The sequence below is a fragment of the Carcharhinus amblyrhynchos genome, chromosome 3 (genome assembly GCF_965287045.1).
Source record: "Carcharhinus amblyrhynchos chromosome 3, sCarAmb.v2.hapA, whole genome shotgun sequence".
NCBI classification, from domain to species: domain Eukaryota; kingdom Metazoa; phylum Chordata; class Chondrichthyes; order Carcharhiniformes; family Carcharhinidae; genus Carcharhinus; species Carcharhinus amblyrhynchos.
Genome location: NC_137326.1, coordinates 60,847,351 through 60,869,762, shown reverse-complemented (window position 1 = coordinate 60,869,762; position 22,412 = coordinate 60,847,351). Strand labels below are relative to the sequence as shown.

The 22,412-nt window shown below is 43.3% G+C and overlaps 1 protein-coding gene across 2 annotated transcripts in view; it reads left to right on the top strand.

Moving 5' to 3' along the window:
* LOC145340124 (metabotropic glutamate receptor 2-like) overlaps window positions 1–22,412 on the top strand; it is a 65,706-nt gene that overhangs the window by 987 nt on the left and 42,307 nt on the right. The window contains exon 2 of one of the 2 annotated variants that reach the window (XM_080184554.1): window positions 20,349–20,471. The exons of the other annotated variant lie outside the window; for it this stretch is intronic. The gene's annotated coding sequence lies outside the window, so the exon portion shown is untranslated. The remainder of the gene's footprint in view (window positions 1–20,348; window positions 20,472–22,412) is intronic. 2 annotated transcript variants of the gene reach the window in all.

Here is a 22,412-nt window from a genome sequence, read left to right as displayed (position 1 = left end):
TTCTAGCGGTTTCAGAGGGATTCCGTCCTTACCCCCTCTCCCGGGCTCTGTCTCTCCGAGCGAACAGGAATCCGGCTCTGTTCCCGGAGCCCAGCCTAGGCTCACAGATCAGCTTGGTACAGACACAGAGAGGTAGGTGATCCTTATGCAGACACAGAGAGGTGATTTTTATAGAGACACACAGCAACCTCTCAGTAAGGGAGCTATTCACCCCCTACACGCCCCCACCCCCCATGCACACACATGCACATGCACTGATACACACTGACACACATTGATACACACAGTGACACACACACACTAACACACAATGATACACATAGCCCAAGACAGACACACACTGATGCACACTGACACACAGACCAAACACACAGATACACAATGACACTCACACACCCCAATACGCATTGACACACACGCTGACACAGTCTCTGATGCACACACTGACACACACTAATACACACTAACACAGTAAGAAGTTTGACAACACCAGGCTAACACACACACACACACTGATACACACACTAATACATACCGACACACACACTAACACACATACTGATACACACACCCATATGCAAGGACACACATGCACACACTCACATACACTGATACACACTGATACACACACCAAGAAACATGACACACTCACAATGATATACACACAAAGACACATTGACATGCACACTGATACACACACTGACGCGCATGCTGACACACACACACACACTGACACACACTGAATCACATACTGATACATATACTGACTTGCACATTGATACACACTGACACACACAATGACACACATGCACTGATACACACACTGACACACATGCTGATACGCACACTGACACATACTCACTTATGCACTGTTACACATTGATACACATTAACACGCACTGACATACACAAACTGGCACACACACACACATAGTAACACATTGACACACACTGACACATGCACTGCTACACACTGAGATACACAGTGACACACAGTTACATACTGACACACATTAACACACACTGACATACACAAACTGGTACACACGCACACACACAGTTACACATTGACACACACACTGACACATGCACACTGATGCACACACTGACACATGCACTGCTACACACTGAGACACACAGTGACACACAGTTACATACTGACACAGACTGTTGCACACTGACATACACATTGACACACACACACTGTTACACATTGATATACACTGATGCACACTCTGACACACATACTGACACATACTGACAGACACACAAAGACACACACACACCCACTGACACACACATGCTGATACACACACTGACATACATACTGACAGATGCACTGTTACACACATACACACTGGAACACATACTAACACATGCACACTGACACACAGACTGTTACACACTGACACACAGACTGTTACACACTGAAAAAAACACTCTGACACACAGACTGTTACACACTGACACATATACTGTTACACACTGACATACACACTGACACACAGACTGTTACACACTGACACACTGTCACACACACTAACACATTGACACACACTGACACACACGCACTGACACATACTAACACACACATGCTGATACACACAGTGTTACACACTGTCATACACACTGACACACACATGCTGACACACACTGACACATTCAATGATACATGCTGACACACTGATGCACACACTGATGCACACACTGACACACACTGACACATATACTGACATGCACATTGAAACACGCTGACACACATACATGGACACACACACTGATACACACTGACACACACGCATGTTGTCAAAAACACAGAAACATACATTGATACACACACTGATACACAAACTGACACACACCCTGACATTTACTGACACATGATGCGGAGATGCCGGCGTTGGACTGGGGTAAACACAGTAAGAAGTCTCACAACACCAGGTTAAAGTCTAACAAGTTTATTTGATAGTAAACCCACAAGTTTTTGGGCTTTGCCCCTTCGTCAGGTGAGTGGAGAGTTCTGGTCTTGAGACTATCAAATAAACTGGTTGGTCTTTAACCTGGTGGTGTGAGACTTCTTAATATACATACTGACACACACACCTACACTGACACACACTCCCACAATGACACACATACACAAACATATACATACTGACACACGCACAGATACACCCTGACACACATATTGTCACACATTAACACACACTCACAGTGATATGCACTGACACACACACACACACACACACTGTTATACACACATACATATTGACATACACGCTGATGCACAGATGCACACTGACACACACACACTGACGTGCACACGCATACTGACACACATTGATACACACATTGATACATGCACACACACAGTGGTATACACAGACACTGACCAAGACACACTGACATACACATTGACTCACACACTGACACATGTACTGTTACACACTGACACACCCACTGATACACACACTGGCACACACTGACAGACACACGCACAAACTGACATGCATGCTGAAGCACACACATGGATACTGACATACACACACACACATACACACACACACACTCACAGCCATGAGGAAAGAGTGGACAGGCTGTGTTTGTTTTCCCTGGAGCAGAAGAGGCTGAGGGGGGATCTGATAGAGGCGTACAAATTATGAGAGGCATAGATTGTATGAATCCTTCTCCCATGACTGAGGTGTCAATGACCAGAGGGTATAGGTTTAAGGTGAGGAGTAAGTGGTTTGGGGAGATCTGAGGAAAAGGTTTTTCACCCAGAGGGTGGTGGAAATATGAAATGCACGGCCTGAGAGGGTGCAGGAACTCTTACAACATTTAAGAAGCATCTGGATAAGCAGTTAAATCTCCAAGGCATAATAGGCTGTGGACCAAGATCAGGTTAATGGGATTAGTGTAGATTGATGTTGATGATTCGTATAAACTTGGTGGGCTGAATAATTTGTATCATAGAGTGATAGAGTCATACAGCCTGTTTATGTGCTGTATGACTCTATGACACAAACATATACACTGATAGATCATACACACACACTGATACACATAGAACAATCCACACATATACACATAGACCAATAAACACACTGACACACACATTGAAACACACAAATGCACGCACACACACACACACACACACACACTCAGGTGCACACCCACACAAACACCGAACATACAGACACATACAGTTACTGACCCTAACACACATAAATGTTCATTCATTCACTCACTGCTCACTCACTCATTCACTCATTCACTCACTCACATAAACACAAACAATATTATTTTCCCTTTGTATCTGCATTCTGATTGTAGTAGGCTATACATTTCGGAGACTGATAATAGTCTGTGTGAAATCTAGCAATCAGTTCCTGTGACTGAGAATCAGTGGTTTTACACAGTAGTTAATTCCAGATCCCAAAATACCTGGAATGTCATTAATCATTCAAACCCCAGCAGATAGTGCCTTCGATCTGGGATAACACTCCACTTTGTGACTCAAAAGCAGCCTTCTGATGTTGTTTATTGTTTTACCCCTTCATCCGTGGAAATTTCAGTACCCTGAAATTTTCCCATTTAGATTATTTCTAACACCATTTTCCAAATTGAAAAATGAGTGAAAGGGGCTGTACAAAATGACAAAGGAAATTGTCAAATAAGGGAATGCCTGGATAGGGGAATATTCAGATTGGAGAATATTCAGATAGGGAATGTCCAGATTGGAGAATGTTCAGATGGGGAATGTTCAGATGGGGAATGTCCAGATAGGGAATGTCCAGATTGGAGAATGTTGGATTGGAAGATGTCCAGATAGGGGAATGTCCAGATTGGAGAATGTTCAGATGGGGAATGACAGATTGGAAAATGTCCAGATAGGGGAAAGTCCAGATTGGAGAATGTTGGATTGGAAGATGTCCAGATAGGGGAATGTCCAGATTGGAGAATGTTCAGATGGGGAATGACAGATTGGAAAATGTCCAGATAGGGGAATGTCCAGATTGGAGAATGTTCAGATGGGGAATGTTCAGATGGGGAATGTCCAGACAGGGAATGTCCAGATTGGAGAAAGTCCAGATTGGGGAATATCCAGATAGGAGAATGTTTCGATGGGAATATCCGGATAGGGGAATATCCAGATCGGGAATGTCCGGATGGGAGAATATTCAGATGGGGAATGTTCAGATTGGAAAATACCTGGATAGGGGAATATCCAGCTAGAAGAATGTTTAGATGGGGAATGTCCGATAGGGGAATATCTGGATTGGAGAATGTCCGGATTGGAAATGTCCGCGTTTGAAATGTCTCAGTTGAGGAATGCCTGAATAGGGGAATGTTCACATCGGGGAATGTCCAGATTGGGAATGTTCCCCAGTTAGGGATCTATAAACCTCAGTCTGCCCCAGCTAATTGTTGAGGGTTATTGCTCAATGGGGAACTGGCTGCAATGAGATTCTTTTGGTTTCCCTAAATGTCAGTGAATAGGGGCAAATTTATTATATAGTCCACTGAGTGAGCTCAAAGCCACTTGCCTTCCCGTCACACCGAGACAATAATTAGGAATTTAAAAAATAAACTGCATTATAAATACATGTATAAATAAAGGAGAAAATTAAAGTTTTGTCACATGATTTAGATATCACTTTTGTAAGAAATTAGAAAAGGAATGTGATACTGCGAATGGCAAAGTGTTTTACATCGAGAGAGGAGATTTGATTTGATTTATTGTCATGTGTATTAGTATACAGTGAAAAGTATTGTTTATTGTGCACTATACAAAGCAAACCATTTGTAGAGAAGGAAAGGAGAGGGTGAAGAATGTGGCATTATAGTTACAGCTAGAGTGTAGAGAAAGATCAACTGAATGCGAGGTAGGTCCATTCAAAAGCCTGATGACAGAGGGAAAAAGCTGTTTTGAGTCAGTTGGTATGTATCCTTAGACTTCTGTATCTTTTTTCTGATGGAAGAAGGTGGAAGAGACAATGTGGGGTGTGTGGGGCCCTTGATTATGCTGGCTGCTTTTCTGAAGCAGCAGGGAAGTGTTGACAAAGTAAATAGTTGGGAGGCTGGTTTGCATGATGGACTGGGTTATAGTGGTGGGAGATTGAAGAAATATAATGTAGAGAGATAATTGAAGAGGAAACCAGGTATATGACCATGGCTGAACTGTAAAGGCGGATCCAAATGTGATCACTCCAGACATGTACTAAAATGAGTATAGAGAGAAATAACAACTCCTATTGATGGAAGGAGCTCTGGGAAACTGGATGAGGAAGTAATATACAGTCAATACTACAATGTGAGCTAAGATATCACTTCAGAATATATTTGGCAATGAAGATTAGAGGACAATTAAACAAATACAAAATTAAATACTAACATCATTTTGTCTCTAAATTTACAATAAAGATATACACTATACAATAATAATTGAATAAAGAACAAAATCATTTATAATCCTTTATGATTCCTTTAGCCAACACCATGAAAAACATGTTTCTGTTTATGGGACAGAAATAATCGTGGGCACACTTCAGAAGCACTTTGGGAGTATCCTTGGAAGGTGGGAGGTGTTATACAAATGTAACTTCCTACTTTCTAATTCAGCCTGAGGCAATATGGACTAAAGTTTGGAAAGCTCAGAATACTCTTTTCATAGGATAATCACAACAAAGACAAATCAGGAATGACACATATATCACTGAGCCATCAGTGTTGGCGATGGACAACTGTTTGTGATTTATCTCAGGAATATACAACACTGTTATTGTGGGTTCAGACACAGAAGCAGTTCAAAGAGATTTCCCAATCTGCACTCTGATTGAAGTAAAATGCTTTCCCCAAACTGAAAGCTGTCCTCAGGATTCAATTGGAGCAGCAAGTGTAATGGAGAGGATTTACAAAACTTTGGTGTCCTCTCAGATATCTGAGAAACAGCTCTGTCGTGGGATCTTTACGATATTATAGGACCAACAAGAGGGATATTGGAATATTCTGGTAGCGTGTTCCAGATATGGGGCTACATTAGGGTTACCAGCACAAACAGACACTGCTGGCAAATCAGCTACACAATCACCCTATAGTAAGCAGCAGCTAAATCGCTCCCTGTGAAGGGTGACTCACTGAAGGCAGCCCGGAGCTATATTGCTGACCGTGCACTCTAAACCTCATGGTCAGGAAAACTAGGGTTGTATCAATGTGTGAGTGCTGGCATTAACAGAGCAGACCTTCATTACACAGAGTCCATTTTAACTTGGACTAAAGAAATGCCAAAGAAGGAAAGATGGAAGGAAAAGAGGGAGGGAGGGAAGGAGAGAGGGAAGGAGAAATCCAAAATCCAGGTATGACTGGGCAGAAACATTTGAAGCATCAAGCTGTGCTATGAGCTTGACAGTCCTCCAAGATTGTCCCTGATTCTTCCAGAATGAAATCTTGTTTCCAGTGCTAATGGTGAGAAAACTGGGAGAAGAACCATTAAAAATGCCATGTTTTCTTTACCATGTTGTGGACCCTTTGTGCTTGTGGTTATTAAATATTGGAGGTGGGACAAAGTGCCTTTTGAACGGGTAGGGCAGTTAAAGGTGGGAGGTTGTACCATGAAATCTCTCTAATATACCCAACTAGAGTCTGAGATTCTGAAACCTCCCTCACAGCTACAAGGACAAACATGACATAGCAACTTCCCCACTGTCCTGTTCACAGATATCCACAAATCCTTGCAATGACGTGAATATGAATGAAGCAACGAATAACCACGAAGAATTCAACCACAACAAACTCCCTGTAAATCAAACCTGCCGGCTGGCTGGTGAAGTGTGTTTAGCACCAGCAAATGGATGGTTATGTCATCATTATATAAGATTTAATCTGCTTAATTAAACACACACAGACAGGGAGACATCAAAGCCCTGAGTATAACAGGAGTTCACACAGGCACACAAACTCACACTTCCACTCATTTCCTCACTCATTTCCTCACTCATTTCCTCACTCACTCACTCCCACACTTACTTGCTCACATACACAGACACAGACTCTCTCACGCACACACACTCCCACACACACTCAAACACTCACACACTTGCTTCCACATACGCTCACACACACACTTCCTCACTCACTCACACGCATTCACTTCCATATACACCCACACACACACACACACACACACACTCACATACACACTCCCTCACCTATTCACACGCTCCACCCTCATCCACTCCTACACACACTCACTTACATGCACTCATGCATATTGATACGCCTAAATTCATCCAGTCACACATGTACACATATGCATATTTATCCCCTCTCGTGCTCACACATACACTCATCACCATCACACACACACTTGTACTGCCACATCGAGCTGTAAATGGTCATGGACAATTAAACAACTTGCTGAGGAGGACGTTCCACAAATATCCCCATCCTCAAAGATGGAGGAGACCAGCATATCTGCGCATAAGATAAGGAAGAAGCATTTGCAAAACATTTCAGCTGAAGTGGCTTCTGGAGATCCCCAGCAACTAGATGTTAATATTAAACCAATTTGCTGCAAAGGCTGTGGGCACTGACAATATTCCAGCAATAGTACTGAAGACTTGTGCTCCAGAACTTGCCGCTCCCCTAGCCAAGCTCTTCCAGTACAGTTACAATGCTGGCATCTACCTGACAATGTGGAAAATTGCACAGGTATGTTCTGTACACAAAAAACAGGACAAATCCAACCCGGCCAATTATCGCAGTGTACCCTCGATCATCAGTAAAGTGATGGAAGGGGTCATCAACAGCACTATCAAGTTTCACTTACTCAGCTGTAACCTGCCTGAGGTGAGGTGGGAGTGACAACCCTTGATATCAAGGCAGCATTTGACCAAGTGTGGCATCAAGAAGCCCAAGTAAAACGGGAATCAATGGGTATCAGGGGAATCTCTCCACTTGGCATCACATCTGACTCAAAGAAAGATGATTGTGGTGGTTGGAGGTTAATTATCTCAGTTCCAGGACATCACTGCAGGAGTCCATTAAGATAGGCCCAACACAAAGACACACTGACACACACACTTACACATACTTACGTACATTCTTACAAACACAATACACAGATATTTAAACACATACTTACACACACATACCTAAACACACTTATACACACACTTAAACACAGTCTTATGCAGACATTTGCACACCTACTTACACACAAGCTTACACAATGCTTATACACATGCTTACATACATTCTTAAACACTTATATACACATACTTACACACACATTAATAGACACAAGTACACACATACTCATCACACAAATCTATCTTTCCTGTTCAAGTACACTCTGAAAGTGAATGAATGGGAATCCAATGATTTTCGCACAATAATCAACCCCAGCTGTCAGATCCCAGCATGGTCAGATTATAACAGATCATTAGCGTCCCATTGCATAACAGTCAAGATTTAGGAATTGCTACGTCTGCTTATACTGATGTCTACAGGATAGAAATCCTGAAGTTTCACAATTTACTTCAAGGAGGATACAGAGAGGTTTGTGCTCTGACCAAAAACTGGGCGAAAACATTGCAAGGCTAAATCAGCTTGTTTAAAAGTGAGGAAATGAAAGGAGAGGGAGAGAATTCAAGATTTTGGGATGAAGCTGTAAACACTGCTACCAAGGAGAGGTTATAGTGAGGGAGAATGCACATGAATCAGATAATAAAGTGGACAGATAGTAGAGATGAATGGGAAGAATACACAAAACCAAGCAGAATTTTGAATTGAATATGTTTGTGGGACTGGGAGTGTCAGGACCCTCAGTAGATTATTGGACAAGTTAGTGAGACATGGGAAATGGGAGGCTATCAGGCAGAATGATAGAGGAGGTGTTTTGGAAGGATAGGAATTTGACAGGGGAATGGATGATGGTGGGCCATGTGCAGCTAACAGTCTGACCAAAGCAGGTAATGTGGGGATAGATGATATGGGTGATGTGGGGGTGAGGATGTGGGGATGGGTAATGTGGGAGTGGGGATGTGGGGATGGGGGTGTGTGTGGGGAATGTGGGGATGGGGGAATGTGGGGATGGGGGATGTGGGGAACGTGGGGGATGTGGGGGAGTGTGGGTGAGGGGGATATGGGCGATCTGGGGGTGGGAATGTGGGGTGGTGCAGGGATGGGGGTGGGGATGTGGCAGTGGGGATGTGGGGGTGGGGGTGGGGGTGGGGGATGGGGTTTGGGAATGTGGGAGTGGGAAGAAGGGGTTGGGGTGGGAGATGTGGGGGTGGGGGCAGGAATGTGGGGGTGGGAATGGGGATGTGGGGGTGGGGATGGGGATGTGGAGGTGGGGATGTGAGGGGTGGGTGAGGACAGGGGGTGGGGATGAATACAGTTAGTTCAGGTGTAGGTGATGTTACGGAGCGACACTGGGGAACAATCCATTAAGTATTACAAGTACTGGCTATATTTTAACCCACTGGTGATACATACTGTATGATATTGAATTGTTACCTCTCAGAGATACAAGCTGTTTAATGATGTCTTTCAGACAGAGTGATGTATAAAATTAGATTAAGGTGTAACATTCTGCCCGTAGTGAATGTCTGTTCCACAGGATTCAGTGATAGAACTCACAAATAATGAGTATAACCAGAGGAACGGGTATTGATGTGTGCTCAGAGATTCTTTAGAATGTGTTTAGCTTTGAAAGTGTTTGAGATCACAGGGGTAATGTCTGGGAAATGAAAACCATTTGGATTGGTGTCCCAGAAATGATGCAGATGCTTACACCAGAGATTGGGGATCATGACCACTCACACATTCCCCACCCTTTAACACAGGAGGTTTCCAGAGTGTTAACAATATGACAAAGGCCATAAGCACTGATTGCAATGTTAACTGAATACATCCAGTTACAAGCTGAGAATTTGGTGAGGGTGGCAAATTGACCCATAGGGGATAGGATGTCCTCATTTTCACCTTTAACGCTTTCAGTTGTTTTCATAGGGCTGGGTTAACTCAGGTGACTGGGTGGTCAGGATAACATCAGTAGCACAGTTCTGGTGAAGACAGTACTCAGAAGCTGCTTCCCATAGTCATATCCTGGTATCTGTCGGATAAGTAGGAATACCCATGGAGAGACTGGTTTCTATAAACCTGAGGCAGTGAAATGGTCAAACTAGATGCTTAAAAGAATTAATCAATTTAATAATGAATTAATGTGAGTTAATGAATTAATACTACAAGAGTAGATTGGATGGGTGCGTTACTAGGTTGCAGTATTAGGCTGGCGTCACATCTGCAGCTCGTGGAGAGACAGAAGGCTAAATCTGTAACTTGAGCAGCTTTGGCTCAGAGTTACTGACCACGGCAGGAGTCAGGGAGAAGGTGAATTAGCTGAAGCAATCATATCCCTGGGGATAGGTAGAGATTTTGATTTGGCTACTGGGGAGTGTCAGCAGTGCATGACTGTGACTTTGACACAGCAACAAGGAACTAGGGGTTCACTGGATGGAGGAATCTCAGCCTTTGTCAATTTTCTCCAGGTAAAAGGGCTGAAATTTTCCAACCGTTACCACCTACAGAATTTTTCGATCCCACCAATAGTGGCCTCCTTCCATGGATTTCTCAGTGGTGGAGGGTGTAAACAACGGGAAAACCCATTGACAGCTGTGGGACTGGAAGATCCCACTGCCAGCCAATTGCTCGCTGCCTCTGCCAAACATGGGCCGGGGGGGGTGGCGGGGTGTGGTGGTGGTGGTGGGGGTGGGGGGGGAGGGGGTGGGGCTGCAGGGAAACAGGCCCAAGGTGTTTCCTATCACAATGGATGAAAATGAAGACCACAGGGTGAGTGACTGAACTGACCAGGACAACCAAATCAGAGGATTGGTGGTGATAGGGGCCCATATAGTCAAAAGAATAGATATTCTTCCCTGCAGTGTGATCAGCAATTCCAGTGTTGTCTGTCCAATGTCAAGGTTAAGGACATCTCCTCACAGCCAGAGAAAAACATGATGGAGGAGCAGAAGAATCCAATTGTTGGAGTTTATGTAGGAATCAATGACGTACATAACACTAGGAATAAGGTTCTGCTGAGGGAACTTCAGGAATTATGGTACAAATTTTAAAAAAACAGAACCTTAAATGTCACTATTTGATCAATACCACTTTGTAGCCTAAGACTATCCTCCTCAGTATCAACAATATCATCAATTTCTGTGTCATTTACAAGCTTATTAATTATACCTTCCACATTCACATCTGAGTTATAATCTGGGCCACCAGCAAACTGGCATAGGGTCAGCGGTTTGAATGCACGTACAGAAAATAGGAGTTTGAATTTACAGGGAGCTGTCAGCTATACTGGGGAAGAGGAAACAATCTCATTAGAGTGGATTGGGAACAATTCCCTCGTGAAACAAGTTTCAACTAAATGTGGGGGAGTGAGGGGTCAGCTGAGGATAGATGACTAATTCTGAAGTGAAAAGTCAAGGTTGCAAAGAAAAATAGTGACTTGAGTAAAAAAGAAACTGTTTATGTTAGGAATGAACAGAAAGTTTAATAATGGTAGCAGGCATTAGGCTTTTTGCCAAAAAAGGCAAAAAAAGTTCAAATGGAAGATATTTGCCGGAATTCTACTGCCTCACCCACCACAGGAATCAGAGTGAGCGAGGAGTGGACAATGGGAAAGTCCGTTGACCTCGGATGGGATTTTCCGGTCTTGGGTCGAGTGTGGCCATAAAATCCTACCCATTGTACCTGAATGCACAATACATTCATGGGGTCATAAAATCAGACAGCACAAAAACAGACTCTTCACCCACCATGTCTATGCCAACCATCAAATACCAATTTATACTAATCCCATAGCCTATAGTCCATAGCCTACTGCTCATCTAGATGCTTCTTAAATGTTGCCTCCAGCACCCTCTCAGGCAGTGCATTTCATATTTACACCACCCTCTGGCTGAAAAACCTTTTCCTCAGTTCCTCCAACCACTTACTCCTCACCTTAAACCTATACCCTCTGGTCATTGACACCTCAGCCATGGGGAAAGATTCTTATGATCTATCCTATCTATGCCCTTCATAATTTTGTATACCTCTAGCAGATCCCCCCACAATCTCCTCTGCTCCAAGGAAAACAAACCCAGCCTATCCATTCTTTCCTCATGGCTAAAACTTTCCATCCCAGGCAACATCCTGGCAAATCTCCTCTGCACCCTCTCCAGTGCAATCACATCCTTCTAATAGTGTGGCGACCAGAACGGCACACAATACTCCAGCTGTGTCCTAACCAATGCTTTCTAAAGTTGTACCAAGACTCCCTGCTCCTATACTCTATGCCCCAGCTAATAAAGGCAAGCATTCCATACGCTTGTCTGCCCGTACTGCTGCCTTCAGGGATCTGTGGACTTATACACCAAGGTTCTTTGTTCCTCAATACTCCTTAGGGATTTACCGTTCATTGCATATATTCTACCCTTATTAGACCTCCCACCTCACACTTCAATTCCATCTGCCATTGCTCTGCATAACTTACCAGCTGATCAATATCACTTTGTAGCCTAAGATTATCCTCCTCAGCATCAACAATATCATCAATTTCTGTGTCATTTACAAGCTTATTAATTATACCTTCCACATTCACATCCAAGTATTAATGTATATAATAAACAGCAAGAGTCCCAGCACCGATCCCTGTGGTGCACTGCTGGTCACAGGCTTCCAATCACAAAATCAACCTTCCACCGTCAGCCTTTGAAGATCTAGAAGATTGACAAAATAATGCCACAAAGAGGATAAGTATGTTTGACCTGGCGGCCATTGCAGAGATTTGGTTGCTAGGTGACCAAGATCAATAAATAAATATTTCCAGGCAAAAGAGAAAAGGAGATGGGACAAGCCTGACAATGAAGAATGAAAGGATCTTAGATCAAGAAAGCTAAGGAAAATTGGGTGGGAAACAGAGTTGGGGAATTGTTTTTCCTCTCCTACAGTGGTCATAATGCTGGACAGAGTACTAATAAGGAAATTAGAGGAAAATTTAAGAAGGGTAACAGGATTATTGTGGGGGACTTTAATCTTTATATCAAAAGAGCAAACAAATTGGCAAAATTGTTGTTAAGGACAAGTCCATGGAATGTACTCGAGGTTGTTTTTGAGAGCAATATATAGAGGAACCAATAAAGGAAGGTCTTTTTGAGATCTTGTATTGTGTAATGAAACAGGGCTCATTAGTAATGTTACAGTTAAGGCTCTGCTGGGGAAGAGTGATCATAATATGGTGGAATTTCACACCAAGTGTGAGAGGGATGACGTCAAGTGAGAAATCAAGTGTTTATATTTAAGCAAAGCCAATTACAACGGCTTGAGGGGCAAGTTGGCTGAGGTACATTTGATTCAAATATATGATGACAGATAAACAATGGGAAACATTTGAAGAAATAATTCATAATTCTTAACTAATATATAAGCCCTTGAGGAATAAAGACTCCACTGGAAAAATGATACAACCATGCTTAAGTAGAGAAGTGAAGGATAATGTTAGATTACTATGCTGTCAAAAGGAATCATAATTCTGAGAAGGAACAGCAAAGGATGACCCAGACATTGATAAAGAGAGAGAAAATTTAATGAGAATAAACTGGCACAAATGGAGAGACAGATTGGATGGAATGAAAAATAGAAGAGATTAGCAAAAGTAAATGTGAGTCCCTTAGAGACAGAGACAGCAGAAATTCTAATGGAAATAGCAGAGATAATGAATAAATATTTTATCCTTGTCTTTACAGTGGAAGACACAAAGAACAGCAGAAATTCTAATGGAAATAGCAGAGATAATAAACAAATATTTCATCCTTGTCTTTCCAGTGGAAGACACAAGGAATCTTGTGGGGAATTGAGAGATTAAGGATATTGAGTAATTTGAACTAATTAGTATTAGTGTTAGTATTCCTGAAAAAATCTATTTTGTTGAAGCTTCTCATCTTGCACTCATCAGGACAATCACAAAAATACAATATCAGGGGAAACAACAACTTTATGCTACATGAGAAGAGAGTGCTGATTGGTTGGCAAGTGATCTCTGATTGTTGGAGGTGTTGCCATGAAGAATGCACAAGTTTGATGGTGACTGACAGTTAACTGCTAAACATTAGTTGAAATTTAAACCTGGCAGTTTGACTTTGATTGGTCAAGGCATTGTCCTGAAGAATGAACCAACAAATAGCTATTGTTTAGTTGAAATAGGCGCAATGTGCGTACATATTCTCTCTACAAAGAACTAGGCCCTTGGTATTGATATATGTAACTTCCAGTACACTGAGAGCCTGACAGATAACCTTAAATTGATTGCCAGAGTAATGTTTCAGTTGACCAATCATGGAATCACATCTACTGATGGAGTTTGCTTTGCATTTTGCAAGAATGGACTGGCTGCGCATGACTTTAATGAATGCCTTTTTTCAGCAATACTCAAGACCTATTTGAATTGTTTAAGAGTTTAACTAGCACATTTGATAAGGGAGAACCAGCAGATGGAGTATATTTGGACTCTCAGGAGTTCCCACACAAGAGCTCATTCTGAAAGGTGAAGGTTCATGGAATAGGGGATCCTAAATTAACATGGATTATGTGTTGGTTAACAAGCAGAAAACAGATGCTATAAACTGGTCACTATTGAGATGACGAGATGTTCTGGGAAGTCCTTGTTCCACAACTATTTAAAACATGTATTAGTGATTTCAGTGAGGTGACCAGGTATAAGATATCAAAGTTTCTTGCTAGTATAAAAATGGAAGAGAAAGTGATCTGTGAGAAGGATGCAAAGGACTGAGGGCAATTTAAGTGATAGGACTTGTCAACATGGAGTATAATGTGGGAAATGTAAAATTATCTGGAATGTTTTTTAACATGTGAGATACTTACCTGGCAGGGGTGAAACCAAGATCAAGCAGGTAGTTCGCCCAGGACAAGGCTAGTCCATTGCACTCATAGAATCATAGAAACCTTACAGTGCACAAAGAGACCATCTGGCCCATCGAGTCTGCACCAACCACAATCCCACCCAGGTCTTACCCCCATATCCCACTAACCTACGCATCTCAGGACACTAAGGGGCAATTGGCCAATCAACCTAACCCGCACATCTTTGGACTGTGGGAGGAAACTGGAGCACCCAGAGGAAACCCACGCAGACACAAGGAGAATGTGTAAATTCCACACAGACAGTGACCCAAGCCACGAATCAAACCCAAGTCCCTGGAGCTACGAAGCAGCAATGCTAACTACTGTGCCACCCATAGTGTGCTGATGCCAGCAATGTCCCCAAATGCAGGATAGTTTTTGGGGCAGTATCGTGGTACAGTGGTTAGCACTGCTGCCTCACAGTGCCAGGGACTCAGGTTTGATTCCTGGATTGCGCCACTGTCTGTGTGGGGTTTGCACGGTCTCCCCATGTCTGTGTGGGTTTCCTCCGTGTGCGCCGGTTTCCTCCCACAGTCTGAAAGACATTCAGGTTAAGTGCATTGACCTGAACAGACACTGAAGCTTTGCGACTGGGAGAATTTCACAGTAACTTCATTGCAGTGTTAATGTAAGTCTATTTTTGAATAATACATATGTAAATTAATTAATTAAATGATGGTATTCAGAGGGATTTGGGGATCTGTGTGCACAAATCATAGAAAGGTAATAATCAGGTACAGCAAACAGACGGAAGGCAAATAATCTAATGGCTGTTATTGAAATCTTGCTGCATTTATAAGTGAGTGCTGTGTAGTTGTGGTCGCCTAACCTAATGTGGAATCTATTTGCCTTAGAGGGGATGGAAGAAAAATTCAGTGAATTGATTTCTGAATGGCTGGGCTGTCTAATGAGAAGAGTGTGAGGAGAAATATTTTCTGAAGTTTAGAATAATGAGAAATGCTCTTTTTGAAAAGTATCAAACTCTTAGAGAAGCTGAACAATCGTTACTCCTGGGTGGATGGATAATCCAGAATATGGGGCAGAGTGTACGGAGAAGGAATTTCTCCATTCACAGGGTTATGAATCTTCAGATTTCTCTAGCTCAGAGGGTGTGGATACTCAATTGATATTCACGGCTTATCATAGAAGCATAGAACTGTACAGTGCAGAAAGAGGCCCTTCGGCCCATTGAGTCTGCACCGACCACAATCCCACCCAGGCCCTAACCCCATATCCCTACATATTATACCCACTCATCCCTCTAACCTACACATCCCTGGACTCGAAGGAGCAATTTCTTAGCATGACCAATCAACCTAACCTGCACACCTTTGGACTGTGGGAGGAAACCGGAGTACGCGGAGGAAACCCATGCAGGCACGAGGAGAATGTGCAAACTCCACACAGACAGTGACCCAAACTGGGAATCGAACCCAGGACCCTGGAGCTGTGAAGCAGCAGTGCTAACCACTGTGCTACCGTGCCGTTCCAATATCCCCATATTGATGGATTTTTGGGCACTAAGAGAATCTTAAGGGATCGGGTGGGAAAGTGGGAGAGGTGAAAAGTTCAACCGTGAATGACGGAAAAGGTGAACTGGCTGTTTGGCTGACTCCTGCTCCAATACCTGATGTCCTTAATCTCGTGTAAATAAAACTGGCAATGAACACACGTGGAGTTATTGTTAATAATGCAAGTGGATTTTCCCAGTAACTTCATTGCAATATCAATGTAAGCCTACTTGTGACACTAATAAAATAAATTAATCTAATACATTCTTAACAAGCTGTTATGTTACAAGCTTGATCTTGGAGCTGTTGTTGAATACAGTAGATGTAGTGGCTCTGCTACTCGTTAGGGCAACAGTGAACTCAAATCCTGGGAAGACATCTTGTGAAATAGTATCTAATCACTCTGGGCAGTCACAGGGAGCAGCAGCAAACTTGACCTTGTTGAAAGCTTGTTAAAAATCTAACCTAAATTCTCCAATATTCTCAGACAAGGGGATGTCCCACTTCTTCTAGGCTGGCCTCCACCCCAACACCTTTAAATTTTTCTGAGGTACCTCATAAGCAACTCAGCTAGATAATGGGGTTGGTGATATAGTGGGGAAGATGGAGCACCATGACTGTTGTTGGGTATGTGTAAAGGGCACATGAGGCTAAGGCAGGTAAATGGGGTTGAGATACATGTTAGTCATGATGTACTTAATACTAGAACAGGTTTGATGGGCTGAATAGCCTACCCCTGTTGCTTTATTGCTAACTGGAGGTGGGCAATTGAATCTTCGGAACAACTGCAGGGAGATTTGCAGAGAATGAAGCAAGGTTCAGTTAGACTGTGCAGTGGTGCATGGTGCTTTGACCAGGGAGTAGGGCTATGCGTGTGTATGATAGAAAATTTAAATGATGTGTAGCAAATACCGATTCAATTTTAACTTGAGCAATATGATTTTAATTGAATTTTTAAAATTCTGGATCAATAACCAGAACAGACAGGCTCAGGATCATTAGTAAAAGAACCATTTGAGGAGACGGGGACAAATGAGTTTTTGCAGTGAGTTATTGTGACCTGGAATTCACTGGAAGCACATTCAGTAATGATTTTCAAAGTGATGTGAAGTGGAGAATCCATGTAACATGGGCTTGCCCTGTGACCCCTTTATTTTGGAAGTGAGGTAAAGTTCTGTTCTAGGATACCCCTGTGAATCAACCTGGTTGTTTCAGTTTGTCAAAGGGGCTATTCTAAATACAAATCCTGAACAAGCCCTTTGTCGCTTCAGTCTGGAATATGATCAAGATCTTTGCTGCTAAGGCAGAGCTGTGTTTAGCTTGGTCTGTCCTTTTAAAGCTAACTCTCACACTCGCTCATTGTGAAGGTATGATCTATATAGAATATATTGGCAAACCCAGGTAACTGAAGCAGCTTGTAAACTCCTCAAGTCAGTGAGGCAGTGTTGGGACATGTGCTGCTGTTCATTATAATCCAATGTCAAAAAGTACACTTTCTTTCTGTCAGTTAGAGACCGCCTTCTATTTGTATCAAACCACAATTCTGCCTGTATAGAAGTAGACTTTCTGATGTACAACAGTTAGGAATGTGAAGCGAGGATGTTTGGTTAGGTGAAATGATACTACAGCTGTTAGCAACTGTCTCCACTATGGTCAGCCTCTGATCAGTAATTCAGCTGGCCACCCAATGGGGATCCCTTTTTCCCACTGCAATAGCAACACAGCAGATCAGTAACTCACTGTCACCTCTAGTGTCTGGATTTACAACAGTGTTACTGGTTGGGAAGAAGTTGCATCTTTATTTTTTATCATTGACTGAGAGGAATATGGGAACAGGTGTACGCCCCTCAAGCCCGTTCTCCACTCAGTGAGACCTTGGCTTTACGCCTTGACTTGACATTCGTCTATGTCCATGAGCTTAAAAAAAGCCCCATTTTTGAAATTCTCAGTTAAACCCCAACACCCTCAGCCTTGGTAGGGAGGAGTTACAGGTTCCATTAACTTCTGTGTGAAAAAATGAAAAATAATAGTTCCTTTTTATTCTGGACCTCTTCATCAGAGGAAATCCAGCACAAAGCAGCCTGTTTGATTGGCACCTCATCCAGCACCTTCAACATTTGTTCCCTCCACCAAACACAACTACCATCGGAAGGACAAGGGCAGCAGATACTTTGGAACACCACCACCTGGAGATTCTCCTCCAAGTCGCTCATCTTCCTGATTTGGGAATATATCGCAGTTCCTTTACTTTAAACACTTTAAAAACCTCAAATAAAACATCTGTCCATTTTTAACCTCAAGAAAGTGCAAAGCAAACATATTCAACCTGCTACCATGAATTAGCCCACTATACTGGGGCATCTACTTCCATCCTTTCAAAGGCCTGAGACTTCCAACATGTTATTTCATGCTCTGGTAATCTTCAGAGAGCAGGCTTTTCATTGGTTGCAAACCCAGTCTTCGGAACTGTAATTAACATTGAAATGTATTCATAGTGAAACTAGACGCTGACAATGTAAAGGAGCTGTGCCTGTCCTGAGTGTGTTTGATGGGGACAGCACAGAGGAAACTTTATTCTGTATCTAACCCCTTGCTGTACTTGTTCTGGGATGGTTTGATAGACTCAGTATAACGGGTGCTTTACTCTGTTTTGAACCCTGTGCTTTACCTGTTCTGGGAGTGATTGGTGGATAGTGTTGAGGGAGCTTTATTCTGTATCTAATCTCTGACTGTACCTATTCCAGGTGTGTTTGGCGGGGACACTGCAGAGGGTGCCTTCCTTTGTATCTAACCCTGGGCTCTGCCTGCCCTGGGAGTGTTTGATGGGGACACTGTGAGTGTTTGATGGGGACACTGGGAGTGTTTGATGGAGACACTGGGAGTGTTTGATGGAGACACTGGGAGTGTTTGATGGAGACACTGGGAGTGTTTGAGGGGGACACTGGGAGTGTTTGAGGGGGACACTGGGAGTGTTTGATGGGGACACTGGGAGTGTTTGAGGGGGACACTGGGAGTGTTTGATGGAGACACTGAGAGTGTTTGATGGGGACACTGTGAGTGTTTGATGGAGACACTGGGAGTGTTTGATGGGGACACTGGGAGTGTTTGATGGGGACACTGGGAGTGTTTGATGGGGACACTGGGAGTGTTTGATGGGGACACTGGGAGTGTTTGATGGAGACACTGGGAGTGTTTGATGGGGACACTGGGAGTGTTTGAGGGGGACACTGTGAGTGTTTGATGGGGACACTGTGAGTGTTTGATGGGGACACTGTGAGTGTTTGATGGGGACACTGTGAGTGTTTGATGGGGACACTGTGAGTGTTTGATGGGGACACTGTGAGTGTTTGATGGGGACACTGGGAGTGTTTGATGGGGACACTGGGAGTGTTTGATGGAGACATTGAGTGCCTGTATTGTGAAGTTAATCAGTTCCCCATTCTGGCAATAACAATGTCAGATTGTTACCTACAGCTTTGAATATTGGAAATAAAAGTGCTTGGTTTAAAATACTTCTCATATCTTCATAATTAAGGATGCCAATGGTGTTAATGAGACCTTTTGCCGTCAAGGACTAGGATATTATTTCGAATAAAAGGGCGTTAAATCTGCTGGTGGCTCCTTGGTGTTTTTTAATTATGTGGCTGAAGCAGATTGTTACAATTTTGGAGTTTTTGCTTGTGCCCCACAGGGCTGTTATCATTGAGCAGGGATCTAATCTATGAACACACGAGGGTGGGAGATGTGGAGATTAGGCAAGTGCTCCATGACTTGTTCACTCTGGCTGAGAAGAGGCTGTGTTTGATACTCTTCCCTGCAGACCCCACTGTGAGTGACTCTCGTATGTGTTTCATTTAAAAGCTGACATCAGTCCCACTCGGTTTGCAGTCTGAGACACATCCTACCAGCCGGGCCGAGGGCACTGTCTATGTAATCTCCTGACTCGCTGCTGCACAGATCTCAGCCCACTCTCTCTGGCGTACGGTAAGTGTTGGGGAGATTTTTAAAGCAGCATGTGGTTAAATGTATACAGGGGTTGGAATTTGATCTTTGATTTCCAGTTTTCTGACACTGGATTTCGGTCCCAGGTGTGTGCGGACTGTATTCCAGCCGGATTATACTGGATTGGCGGCAGTGTTTTTGCTGTTTGTGTCTGAAAGCATTTTAAGTCAAGAAACTTCTGTTGAAGTTGTTCTTAGGGAAGACTGCCATGCATGCTGAAAAGCCCAAATCTTCCCGGCTTTTCCTGATGCGGGAATCTGCTTTGTGGCTCCTCTTTTTACTGTTTCACGAGCGTGAAAGTCTCTCCTGTGTCTTGCAGACCAACCCTGGCCAAAGCCCTCAAGATGCCTCCTAACCGAAGCTCCAGATTGGGTTTGGTGTGTGTCCACCTACCCACCGCCCCCTCACCCTCCCATCCCCATTTCACATTGTGTGTGGGACCCTTCCTCAGAAGGTTATACCATATCACCGAATCTTACAGTCCAGAAGGTGGCCTTTCAGCCTATCATTGTCTATACTGGCTCTTTGGAACAGCAATCTAATTAGAACCATTCCTCCGCACTCTCCCCCTATCGCCATGTAATGCTTATTTTTCAAAGTATTTATCCGCCTCCCTTTCAACAGTTTTCATGAACTTCTTTCCACTCCCTTTTCCGCCCGGACATTCCAGGTCACAACTTGTTGTGTAAGAATTTTCTCCTCATTATTTCTTTGCTTCTCCTGGCAACTAAATTAACCCTGACCAGTGCAAACAGTTTATTTCCTATCTACTACCTGGAAACAATTCTGAGCTCCACATTTTCCCTGCACTTCTCCGGTTCCAGGGAAAACAATCTGAGCTTTTCCAGCCTCTCCACATGAACTGAAATCCTTTGTTTTCGCAAATCTCCTCTTATCCTCTCTTTGGTCCTGACATCCTTCAGAAAGTGTGGTGTCCAAAATGGAACATAATATTGGGAACTAAGCAACATTTTACAAAGTGCATTGTGCCCTCTGAGCCTCTGTTTATAATACCATGTATCCTCTACTTCTTTCCACAGCTTGTCCCACCACCTTCCAACATTTATATTTATTCAACCCCATCTTCCTCTCTTCCTGCATCCTCTCTAAAATTGCACCATGTTGTTTATGCTGCCTCTCTTCAATCTCACTCCCATCGCATCCTTCTCAGAGTTTGCACACCGTTTCCTCACGGCCCTGGTACTGATGACAAAGCCATTAATTGGGCTTCGGGGGCTATGACTGGGGTGATCACTGTATTTTGGGTGGGTACCCTCTGGTGTCTCAGTTCCACCACCACCGCAGTGTCGGACTATAAGAGAACACACTGCCAGAATCTCAGCAATTCCTACACACTGTGCCATTTCCAACAATGCAAATGCCACCCAGTTACTTGTCACCAACTAATGATAGCGCAGTGGCATGAAGGTGCCAATTAAACCAATGTTTACTCAGCTGTAGTCACCCAGAATAATAGTTTTTTTAAAAAAGGAAAATAGGTAGAAAGAACAGTGCTTCATGCACAGCACCTCAATCCCGGACACTAGCTGGGTCCTAATCAGCTGTATTTAGTGGGAATCTCTCTATCTCAAGACCCACCCCGGAGACTTGAGCACAAATATCCAGGCTGGTACTCTAGGCTGAGAGCATTGAGGACCATTGCACTGTTCCAGCTGCTGGCTTTCAGAGAACATGTTTCTGCCCTCTCAGGTGGACGTACAAGATTGTCTCAAAGAGCTAGGATGTTTCTCTTTGTAAGAGTTCTCAGTCCAAAGATGTGCGGGTTAGTTTGATTGGCTATGCTAATTCGACCCTAGTGTCAGGGGATTAGCAGGATAAATATGTGGGGTTATGGGAATAGGGACTGGGTGGGATTGTGGCTGGCGCAGTCTCGATGGGCCAAATGGCCTTCTTTGGCACTGT